This window comes from Gossypium hirsutum, chromosome A06, assembly GCF_007990345.1.
Source record: "Gossypium hirsutum isolate 1008001.06 chromosome A06, Gossypium_hirsutum_v2.1, whole genome shotgun sequence".
Classification (NCBI taxonomy): Eukaryota; Viridiplantae; Streptophyta; class Magnoliopsida; order Malvales; family Malvaceae; genus Gossypium; species Gossypium hirsutum.
Window position 1 is genome coordinate 60,229,934 of NC_053429.1, and position 13,641 is coordinate 60,243,574.

Consider the following 13,641-nt stretch of genomic DNA (forward strand, 5'->3'; position numbering starts at 1 on the left):
GTCCGGGTAAGACCCGATGACTACGTGTGGAGATTTTGTGTAACACCCCGAACCCGAAACCGACACCGGAGTCGAACACGAGGTGTTAACTGGCTTTAACCCCTTACAAAATTTATTTTCCAGACACTGCCCAACCTGTGTACTAGTCGTTTTAAAAATCATATCTTGAGTTTCGTAACTCGAAAATCAGTTTCGTAATTTTTCCCAGAAACTAGACTCATGTGCCCATCTATGTATTTTTTTCTAGAATTTTTGGTTGGGCCAATTAGTACAGTTTATTAGTCAAAGTTCCCCAAGTTGCAGGGGTCGACTACACTGACCTTTGCCCATTATGACTTGAATATCTCCCTGCACGGGGCTTCAATACTGATGCCGTTTGTTTCTATGAAAACTAGACTCAGAGAGGAATCTGTACATATATGGTACGACCCCTAATTATCTCTGGTTAATTTATAATGAATTTCCAAGGTCGGAGCAGGGAATCCAGGAACCGTTCTGGCCCTGTCCCACAAAAATCTGATTATCTCTTAATATACTGCCCATATGATCTTTTCGTTACTTCCTCATGAAAGCAGACTCATCGAGCTTCGATTACATAATTTATTCATCAATTAATTCCACTCCTACTATTTTTAGTGATTTTTCAATCTCATGACACTGCTGCTGCCAGCATCTGTTACGAAAGTAACTAGGTCCATTTCATGCCTACCCTTGATCCAACTCAATCGAACATTCGTGCCATTTTCGCATGGCTTAAAGTTTACATGCCATAATTCAAACACAACGTACTAGCTTATACATGCCAAAATGTTCTTCTAAGCCAACTAAGAAGAAAGTACCAAAACTTGCTATCCGGTGTGATGACTTCGATGACGGCCCGACCACGCAAAAATAGATGAGTCCAAGCAACCTATAATGGGTGACAAGGAAACACCGAGTGAGTTTATAACTCAGTAAGTCATAAGCTATGCACTACCATCCATCAATAACATTATCACAAGAGAAAACAAAATGGAACGAGGCTAATTACTCCATCCATTCCGAACCATACCATAGTTCCTCCAACCTATCAATTCAATTTCATATCAATTCATGCATTCACATTCCATATACTCATCAATAGGACATTGAAGCATTTTCATAAATCAATTTATTTTCGTTACAATCAAACGACTAAACGGCCTTTCACCCATCCTACGATAAATTTTATGTACGTGACTTCAAGTATATTTGTCACATAGGTTCAAACTTACCGAGCTCAACACCAAGTATAAGCATAGCACCTATTAGCCATGTACTCAAGACACTTACCCGATCCGCTGTCCGCGATCGACTCAATAGTGTCGCACACATAGTGTCCATAATGATTCACGAATGTATATCGAGTCCGCACACTCAGTGCTATATAATCAACTCGCACACTTAGTGCTACATAATCAAATCGCACACTTAGTGCTACATAGTCAAACTCGCACACTTAGTGCCGCATGGTCAATTCGCACACTTAGTGCATCATATTCATTTCGCACACTTAGTGCAACATAGTCAAATCGCACACTTAGTGCTGTACAATTTAATCCCGCGCACTTAGCGCCAATCTCATGGTCATAAATGGTTATCCCGCACGTTTAGTGCCGAGATCAACAACTCAGTACATCTTACTTCTTTTCTTTCATTCAACAATTTCATCATCACATACGTACATGCATATATATATATGTATATTTATTCATTCCAATCAGCATCAATACATACACATTATGACCATTTGAAATAATACCAACTACATGCTTAATGACTTACCTCGTGTTGGGTAAGACGGTTCCAACTCGACTACTCGATAACCTTTTCTTTGCCTTTACTCGATTCACCTCCTTTAACTCCTTGAGCCAAATCAATAATTTAAAATAGTCATTAATCGACTATTCAAGTATTACTTTCAGAATAATATATATATTGATTTGACTTTCACACACATAGATTATAGTAAGCTTTATAATAGTCAATAAATAACTCATTGGCAAATTTTCATTAATGTTTACAACAAAATCACATATTCACTACGAGCTGTTTTCCTGAGCAGTAGTCGCTAAATTGTTTATAACTGGAGCTAAAAAACTCCAAATCACTAGCCGTTAATTTTCCCTGAATATAGACTCGTATATCTTCCATCCATAAAATTTTCAGAATTTTTTGGCTTGGCCAATCAATACCAGATTTTTCTTAAAGTTTCCCCTGTTTTACTGTTTGACTATTCTGACCACTCTTCACTACGAATCAAATTTCTCATTTTACAGAATTCAAAATGTGTTGTATTTGATCTCATTTGAAACTAGACTCATTAAGGAGTCTAAGCATATAAATTTTATCTTATAATCATTTTTGTACAATTTATAATGATTTTCTAAAAACAGAACAGGGAATCTAGTAGTCATTTTGACTCAGCCCCACAATACTTCAAATATCTCAAGATCGGTAACTCTTTTGTTTTCATAGTTTCTTTTGTAAGAAAATAGACTCTTCAAGCTTTAATGGCATAATTCACTCAGCTTCTAATTCAACTCCTACAAATTATGGCGATTTTCCAAAATCACCTTACTGCTGCTGTCCCCAAACAGATTATTACCGAATCAAATACTAACATTAGCATTTCACCTTAATAGCGAGCTTGCCAAGCCTTAATTTAACATATTTTCATTCAATTTAGTCTAATAACGCATAAATGGGTAAATTACATTTTTACCCCTAATATTTCGCACTTTCACAATTTAGTCTTTATTCCACAAAACACAAAACACACAAAGTTTGGTCACACTCCTTAAGGGCCGAATCTTCCTAGTGCCCATATAAGTCCATACATCTCATTTATTTCACCTTTGAGTCCTTCAAAAATTTGTTTTTGTAATTTAGCTCTAACTACTCAAAATCACCAAAAACTTCAACACAAAACATATTAATCTTTAACATATCTTTCACTTTTCATCAACAACTATCAAAAAGCTCAAGCACTCATCAATGGCAAAACACAAAATCATCATCAATCCACAAAATTGAACCATGGGTTTTTAGAACTCAAGTCAACTACTAAAACATGCATGCATCTCAAGAACAACATCAAACATACCTTAGTCTAGCAAACCACCATAGCCGATTTTCTCAAGCTCTTCCCCTTCCTTTCTTTCCTCTATTCGGCCAAAGGTGTTCAAGAATGAACACACATTTTTTTTTTGTTTTCTTTCCTCAACTCACGGCAACAAGGGGGGGGTATGGATGAGACCATTTTTTTTTTCATCACCCTTCCTTTTCATTGTTTAATTCCTTTCTTTAACTTATTTTAATTATCATGCTTAATATTTTATTTTCCTTACCATACATCACTAACACAACATGTTGGTGACATGTTTCCACCCATAGCATGGCCGGCCACTACATATTAGGGAGGGGGAATTTGACATGCAAGTCCCCTTTTTCTTCCACATGCACTAATAGGTCCTCATGCATTGACCTATCACATTTTAAAATTTTCTCATATAAGTCCTATTGACTAAATTCACATGCAATCGACTAAATCGAAGCTTGAAATTTTCACACATTGATGATTACATATTCTAGATAATAAACATCACATTCAAACCTTTCGGTGACTAGGTTTAGCGGTCCCGAAACCACTTCCCGACTAGGGTCAATTTTGGGCTGTCACAACTCTCCCCCACTTAAGAAATTTTCGTCCCCGAAAATCTTACCGGTAAATAGGTTTGGATATCGTTCTTTCATCGAGCTCTCGGTTTCCCAAGTAGCTTCCTCGATCCCGTGTTCGAGCCATAACCCCTTTACTTTCTGTTCGGCATCTTTAATCAAATCAACTCCGAAAATTTTACTTTCACCAAGCTCAGTCCAAAACAATGGTGTGCGGCATTTACGCCCGTACAAAGCCTCGTAAGGTGCCATCTTAATACTTGATTGAAAACTATTGTTGTAAGCGAATTCAATCAAAGGTAAATACTGTTCCCATGAACTACTAAACTCGAGGATGCAACATCTCAACATGTCCTCAAGCATCTGAATTATCCGCTCGGATTGACCATCGGTTTGGGGGTGAAAAGCGGTGCTAAAATGCAGCTTGGTACCCAAAGCTTCTTGCAATTTCTCCCAAAATCGCGAGGTGAATCTCGGATCTCTATCCGACACGATAGAAATAGGTACTCCATGTAATCTCACAATCTGTGAAACATACAATTCGGCTAGTTTATCCAATGAAAAATCCGTACGCACGGGGATAAAGTGAGCCGACTTAGTCAGCCTATCAACATCAACCCAAATCGCATCCTTCTTACTTGCTGACAATGGCAGTCCGGACACAAAGTCCATTGTGACTCGATCCCATTTCCACTCGGGTATCATGATCGGCTAAAGTAACCCTGAAGGCACTTGATGTTCCGCTTTCACTTGTTGACATATTAAACATCTCGAAACAAAGTCGGAGATGTCTCGTTTCATACCATGCCACCAAAACCGACGTTTCAAGTCGTTGTACATTTTCGTGCTCCCCGGGTGAATTGACATTCGGCTACAATGGGCTTCGTTCAAAATCATCGGAATGAGTTCCGAATTCCTTGGAACACACAAACGGCTTCTAAACCTCAAACAACCATCATCATCAATCTGAAACTCCGATTCCTTGTTCAGAACACACTCAGCTCGTTTTGCAACCAATTCATCATCGACTTTCTGAGCTTCACGAATTTGATGAGTCAATAATGGTTTGGCTTTTAATTCAGCTACTAACATATTGTCAGGTAGAACAGACAAGTGTACATTCATCGCTCGCAAAGCAAACAGTGATTTCTGGCTTAAGGCGTCCGCAACCACATTAGCCTTTCCCGGGTGGTCATCAATGACAAGCTCGTAATCTTTCAACAACTCAAGCCAACGTCTTTGTCGCAGATTCAAGTCTCGTTGGGTCATCAAATATTGAGACTTTTGTGATCCGAAAACACATGGCACTTCTCACCAAACAAATAATGTCGCCATATTTTCAATGCAAACACAATGGCGGCTAGTTCGAGATCATGGGTCAGATAATTTCTCTCGTGTGGCTTCAATTGTCTCGACGCATAGGCCACAACTCGACCTTCTTACATCAATACGCAACCCAACCCAAGTAGGGATGCATCACTATAAATGACAAACTCTTTACCCGATTCGGGTTGCACCAAAATTGGAGCTTCAGTCAAATGAGTTTTCAGTTGATCGAAGCTTTTCTGACATTCCTCCGTCCATTCGAACTTAACATCCTTTTGAAGTAACTTCGTCATTGGTGTGGCTATCATCGAGAAACCTTTGACAAATCGTCGGTAATAACCGGCGAGCCCTAGAAAGCTCCGGACTTCAGTAACATTTCTCGGAGGCTTCCAGTTAAGTATGGCTGAAATTTTGCCCAGGTCAACTCGAATACCCGATGCGGATACCACATGACCCAAGAAGCTAACCTCTCTTAACCAGAACTCACACTTACTGAACTTAGCATATAACTGCTTATCCCGCAAAATTTGCAACACTTGCCTCAGATGCTCAGCATGTTCGGTCTCATCTCTTGAATAGACCAAGATGTCATCAATAAACACAACTACGAACCGATCCAAATACGGCCTGAAGATCCGATTCATCAAATCCATAAACACCGCAGGGGCATTAGTGAGCCCAAACGGCATCACTAAGAACTCGTAGTGACCGTACCTCGTTCTGAAAGCAGTTTTGGGTACGTCTGAATCTCGAATCCGCAACTGATAATAACCCGATCTCAAATCTATCTTTGAAAACACCGATGCTCCCTTTAATTGATCGAACAGATCATCAATACGCGGTAACGGATACTTATTATTTATCGTCACTTTATTCAGTTGACGAAAATCAATGCACAACCTCATGGTTCCGTCCTTCTTTTTCACGAACAATACTGGTGCACCCCAAGGTGAGAAACTCGGTCGAGCGAAACCTCTATCCGTCAATTCTTGCAACTGAGCTTTCAACTCTTTTAACTCGGTTAGTGCCATACGATGCGGAGCGATCGAAATAGGCGTAGTTCCAGGTACAAGCTCAATACCAAACTCTACCTCCCGAACAGGTGGCAAACCCGGTAACTCTTCAGGAAAAACATCCGGGTATTCACAAACCACCGGCACCGATTCGGGTTTCTTTTCTAACTCCTTGTCATCAAGTACATACGCGAGGTACGTTTCGCACCCTTTCCTTACATATTTCTGGGCCAACATTGCCGATATTACAGCTGGCAACCCCCTTAAGTCCGCAGACTCAACTCGGATTATTTCGTTATTTGCGCACCTCAAATCGATAGTCTTGCTTTTGCAATTCACAACCGCATCATGCGCGGTTAACCAATCCAACCCAAGAATAACATCAAACTCGTCGAACGGCAAAAGCATCAAATCGGTCGGAAAACAGGATTCTCGGATTATTAGAGGGCATCTCTTACACACTTTATCAACAAGTACGCATTGACCCAAAGGGTTTGATACTCGAATTACGAGCTCAGTAGACTCAACAGGTAGAGTCTTACTGGTTGCTAAGGTTTCGCATACATATAAATGAGTAGAACCAGGGTCAATCAATGCAATCACATTAGTATCAAAGAGAGTGAAGGTACCAGTGATGACGTCGGGGGAGGATGCCTCCTCTCGTGCGCGAATGGCATATGCTCTAGCAGGAGTACGGTTCTCGGCTCGATCGGCCGTATCAGAAGCCCCCCTCTGACTACCACCCCTGCCTCCTAAAATTCTCGGTGGTCTACCTCTAGATGTCACTCCACTAGGTCTTGCACCTTGAATCTTATTCTTCTCATCCAGCTCCGTGCAATCTCTAATGAGGTGGTCCTTCGAACCGCATCCGTAACAGACCCTGCTAGTAGACTTGCCCCAACATTCACCTAGGTGTCGTCTTCCACATTGGGGACATTCAGGTTTCTCGTGACGATTATTGCCCACACTAGCTACCGAAGTAGCTCGGGAGCCCATCGATGGTCTTGCCCTGATGGAAATTCTCGCAGTCGCCCTCGACTTCTTAATGTCCTCCCTGAACTTCTTTACAGCTGAGAACGGAGCTTTACCCGTCGATCTCTTACGATAATCTCTAGCTTCAAATTCAGCCTTCCTCTTCTCCTTTCCAAGTTCTTCCGCCTTGCAGGCTCGTTCGACTAGTGTTACGAATTCTTTTATTTCCAAAATACCCATTAGTAGCTTTTAATCTTCATTCAATCCTTCCTCGAATCTTTTGCACATAGCAACCTCGTCAGCTACACACTCCCGGGCATACCTACTGAGTCTTACGAATTCATGTTCGTATTCAGATACAGTCATACGGCCTTGCTTGAGTTCCAAGAACTCCTTACGCTTCTGATCAATGAACCGTTGGCTAATAAATTTCTTCCGGAATTCCATTTGAAAGAAGTCCCAAGTTACTCGCTCGTTCGGGACTATGGAAATCAAGGTCCTCCACCAATAGTAGGCTGAGTCTCGCAACAAAGATACAGCACATTTTAGACATTCGTCGGGTGTGCATGACAATTCATCGAACACCCGAATGGTGTTATCTAGCCAGAACTCGGCCCTTTCGGCATCATCAGTTACTATGGCCTTGAACTCCTCGGCCCCACGCTTCCTAATCAAGTCTACAGGTGGCTTACTCAGCCTCACAGGATCAACGACTGATGGCATTACAGGCTCTTGGGGTGGATTATTCAAATTCGGGAATTGTTGGACAGCCGGGTTGGTTCGGGCATATTGCGCGACCCACTCATTCATCATGGTAAAGAAGGCTTGTTTAGCCCCCTCACCTTGATTATTCGCAGATGACTGAGGTTCAACAAGCGGCGTCCCTTGTGGAGGAGCAGCCGCTATGCTCTCAACGTCATCCGCTAGGGTTCTTTCTTCACCGGGGTCCATTTACTAATCAAAACAAAAACATTTCAACCGTCGGAAGTCATCACACATTTAAACATTAACATTCGGCATGTATAGCTAGACTCATACGCGCTATGGTAGTCCTAGAACCGACTAAACCATGGCTCTGATACCAATAAAATGTAACACCCCGAACCCGAAACCGACACCGGAGTCGAACACGAGGTGTTAACTGGCTTTAACCCCTTACAAAATTTATTTTCCAGACACTGCCCAACCTGTGTACTAGTCGTTTTAAAAATCATATCTTGAGTTTCGTAACTCGAAAATCAGTTTCGTAATTTTTCCCAGAAACTAGACTCATGTGCCCATCTATGTATTTTTTTCTAGAATTTTTGGTTGGGCCAATTAGTACAGTTTATTAGTCAAAGTTCCCCAAGTTGCAGGGGTCGACTACACTGACCTTTGCCCATTATGACTTGAATATCTCCCTGCACGGGGCTTCAATACTGATGCCGTTTGTTTCTATGAAAACTAGACTCAGAGAGGAATCTGTACATATATGGTACGACCCCTAATTATCTCTGGTTAATTTATAATGAATTTCCAAGGTCGGAGCAGGGAATCCAGGAACCGTTCTGGCCCTGTCCCACAAAAATCTGATTATCTCTTAATATACTGCCCATATGATCTTTTCGTTACTTCCTCATGAAAGCAGACTCATCGAGCTTCGATTACATAATTTATTCATCAATTAATTCCACTCCTACTATTTTTAGTGATTTTTCAATCTCATGACACTGCTGCTGCCAGCATCTGTTACGAAAGTAACTAGGTCCATTTCATGCCTACCCTTGATCCAACTCAATCGAACATTCGTGCCATTTTCGCATGGCTTAAAGTTTACATGCCATAATTCAAACACAACGTACTAGCTTATACATGCCAAAATGTTCTTCTAAGCCAACTAAGAAGAAAGTACCAAAACTTGCTATCCGGTGTGATGACTTCGATGACGGCCCGACCACGCAAAAATAGATGAGTCCAAGCAACCTATAATGGGTGACAAGGAAACACCGAGTGAGTTTATAACTCAGTAAGTCATAAGCTATGCACTACCATCCATCAATAACATTATCACAAGAGAAAACAAAATGGAACGAGGCTAATTACTCCATCCATTCCGAACCATACCATAGTTCCTCCAACCTATCAATTCAATTTCATATCAATTCATGCATTCACATTCCATATACTCATCAATAGGACATTGAAGCATTTTCATAAATCAATTTATTTTCGTTACAATCAAACGACTAAACGGCCTTTCACCCATCCTACGATAAATTTTATGTACGTGACTTCAAGTATATTTGTCACATAGGTTCAAACTTACCGAGCTCAACACCAAGTATAAGCATAGCACCTATTAGCCATGTACTCAAGACACTTACCCGATCCGCTGTCCGCGATCGACTCAATAGTGTCGCACACATAGTGTCCATAATGATTCACGAATGTATATCGAGTCCGCACACTCAGTGCTATATAATCAACTCGCACACTTAGTGCTACATAATCAAATCGCACACTTAGTGCTACATAGTCAAACTCGCACACTTAGTGCCGCATGGTCAATTCGCACACTTAGTGCATCATATTCATTTCGCACACTTAGTGCAACATAGTCAAATCGCACACTTAGTGCTGTACAATTTAATCCCGCGCACTTAGCGCCAATCTCATGGTCATAAATGGTTATCCCGCACGTTTAGTGCCGAGATCAACAACTCAGTACATCTTACTTCTTTTCTTTCATTCAACAATTTCATCATCACATACGTACATGCATATATATATATGTATATTTATTCATTCCAATCAGCATCAATACATACACATTATGACCATTTGAAATAATACCAACTACATGCTTAATGACTTACCTCGTGTTGGGTAAGACGGTTCCAACTCGACTACTCGATAACCTTTTCTTTGCCTTTACTCGATTCACCTCCTTTAACTCCTTGAGCCAAATCAATAATTTAAAATAGTCATTAATCGACTATTCAAGTATTACTTTCAGAATAATATATATATTGATTTGACTTTCACACACATAGATTATAGTAAGCTTTATAATAGTCAATAAATAACTCATTGGCAAATTTTCATTAATGTTTACAACAAAATCACATATTCACTACGAGCTGTTTTCCTGAGCAGTAGTCGCTAAATTGTTTATAACTGGAGCTAAAAAAACTCCAAATCACTAGCCGTTAATTTTCCCTGAATATAGACTCGTATATCTTCCATCCATAAAATTTTCAGAATTTTTTGGCTTGGCCAATCAATACCAGATTTTTCTTAAAGTTTCCCCTGTTTTACTGTTTGACTATTCTGACCACTCTTCACTACGAATCAAATTTCTCATTTTACAGAATTCAAAATGTGTTGTATTTGATCTCATTTGAAACTAGACTCATTAAGGAGTCTAAGCATATAAATTTTATCTTATAATCATTTTTTTACAATTTATAATGATTTTCTAAAAACAGAACAGGGAATCTAGTAGTCATTTTGACTCAGCCCCACAATACTTCAAATATCTCAAGATCGGTAACTCTTTTGTTTTCATAGTTTCTTTTGTAAGAAAATAGACTCTTCAAGCTTTAATGGCATAATTCACTCAGCTTCTAATACAACTCCTACAAATTATGGAGATTTTCCAAAATCACCTTACTGCTGCTGTCCCCAAACAGATTATTACCGAATCAAATACTAACATTAGCATTTCACCTTAATAGCGAGCTTGCCAAGCCTTAATTTAACATATTTTCATTCAATTTAGTCTAATAACGCATAAATGGGTAAATTACATTTTTACCCCTAATATTTCGCACTTTCACAATTTAGTCTTTATTCCACAAAACACAAAACACACAAAGTTTGGTCACACTCCTTAAGGGCCGAATCTTCCTAGTGCCCATATAAGTCCATACATCTCATTTATTTCACCTTTGAGTCCTTCAAAAATTTGTTTTTGTAATTTAGCTCTAACTACTCAAAATCACCAAAAACTTCAACACAAAACATATTAATCTTTAACATATCTTTCACTTTTCATCAACAACTATCAAAAAGCTCAAGCACTCATCAATGGCAAAACACAAAATCATCATCAATCCACAAAATTGAACCATGGGTTTTTAGAACTCAAGTCAACTACTAAAACATGCATGCATCTCAAGAACAACATCAAACATACCTTAGTCTAGCAAACCACCATAGCCGATTTTCTCAAGCTCTTCCCCTTCCTTTCTTTCCTCTATTCGGCCAAAGGTGTTCAAGAATGAACACACATTTTTTTTTTGTTTTCTTTCCTCAACTCACGGCAACAAGGGGGGGGGTATGGATGAGACCATTTTTTTTTCATCACCCTTCCTTTTCATTGTTTAATTCCTTTCTTTAACTTATTTTAATTATCATGCTTAATATTTTATTTTCCTTACCATACATCACTAACACAACATGTTGGTGACATGTTTCCACCCATAGCATGGCCGGCCACTACATATTAGGGAGGGGGAATTTGACATGCAAGTCCCCTTTTTCTTCCACATGCACTAATAGGTCCTCATGCATTGACCTATCACATTTTAAAAATTTTCTCATATAAGTCCTATTGACTAAATTCACATGCAATCGACTAAATCGAAGCTTGAAATTTTCACACATTGATGATTACATATTCTAGATAATAAACATCACATTCAAACCTTTCGGTGACTAGGTTTAGCGGTCCCGAAACCACTTCCCGACTAGGGTCAATTTTGGGCTGTCACATTTTGTCCGAGTAAAACCCGATAACTACGTGTGGGGACTATTCGAGCTAAAGGTTTCGCTGAAGATTCGAGTAAAGCATAAGATTATACGACTTCACAGTAACGATTGGTAATAAATACGTTCAATGCGTTAAGCTAGTCAGGTATGTATTTTGAGCTTATATTTAAGCTTGATTTGGACTAAATCACAAGGTCGTTGTGTGATGCATATGTGAGTAAAGCAATAAGACTGTTCTATGATTATTGTGCGTTTGGTCAATGTGGAAAGTTAGGTGAAAATATGTAATGTACCTATGTTTATAAGAGATCACTATCAAGTGAGAATTTATCTGCCTATTATATATGATGAGATGAGCATATTCGGTAAAGGGATGGTATGCCCGAAGGAAGAGTGAAATAAAAATACGAACAACTATGTTATAATTTGATTGTTATCTGTTGACGCTGCTTAAAACTTACTAAGCATTGTAATGCTTACTCCGTTTACTTTGTTTCCTCTGTTTTATAGATCTCATTTAGAAGCTACAGGCTCGGGGATCGTCAGCAACTAGTCACACTATCACTATCCACTGCTTGTTACTGTTATGTTTTGAATTATTTTATGGCATGTAAAGAATAGACCAGTGGCCGAAGAATATTTTGGTTAATGTATATAAGCCATGCGAAAATGGCATCTTTTGAATGTGTACTTATAGCAGTTAAATTGTATCCCTGACTGTCTTTAGTATTTACCTAAAGGAACGTTCTTTATAAAAAAAATAATAAATAAAATATTCAAAATTTTTACTGTTCGGATATGAGTTTCAAGTCCGGTAATGCCCCTTTACCTATTCCGGTGACGGATACGGGATAGGGGTGTTACACGAAAGGTTCAACGTTAAAGGTTACGAAAGAGAGTTAATAAAGAAAGTATAATAATATTGTGAATGGTGCAGATGCCTATTTGGTATGAATGAGAAATGATTCGGTCTATGATTGCATCTATGATAAGGTTGCAAGTAAGTAAGCCAGGTTTATGAGAATGACTTTGTAATGACCTTGTGGTTATGGGTCTATGCTCATGATATATATAGTATTTGGTGAGCAATAATTGTTAATAAGTAAATTAGCCTGGATAGTTGTGGGCTACTGCAGTGGTGTAACTTTGAAAATACACCAAAAATAGTATAAAGTGAATTAGAGGCTGAATAAAATATGAAGTTAAAGCCTATTGAGTCTAGTTCTTATGAAAGAAACCGTGTAAGCAAAAGAACTTCCTATAATGAGATATTTGAAGTTGTGTGAGGCAGCGTCAGTATGACTTTGAAAATCCCCTGCTCTAATTTGAAAAAAATCATTATAAATTTTACAAAAACAGTTATGAGTTATAATTTATATTTTTATAATCCTTAATCAGTCTATTTTCAAGAGAAATAAACGAGAACATTATTCGAGTCCTGTGCTATGAGATAATTGAACTTTAGTGTAGAAGGGTCAAAACTGTCATACAGTGAATCAGGGGTACTTTGAGAAATAAACTGTACTAACTGGCTTAGCCAAAAATTCTAGAAATGTTATAGTAGAAAGGTATATGAGTCTAGTTTTAGGGAAAATTAATGGAACTTAATTTGGAGTTTCGTAGCTCCAGATATAAATATTTTATTGACTGTTGTTCAAGAAGACAGCTTATTTGAACTTGAGAATATGTTGGGAGCATTGATAAAATTGTTAATGAGTTGCTTATTGTTTTCATAAGAACTTACTAAGCGTAAAGCTTACTCCCCCTTCCTTTCCCATGTTCTCTAGGGTTGTCAGGTTTGCTCGGGTTGGAGTTCGTCGGAGATATTATCACACTGTCAAGCTAACGCTATTGGTGTAGTGATTTCAAGTACTTTAAGTCT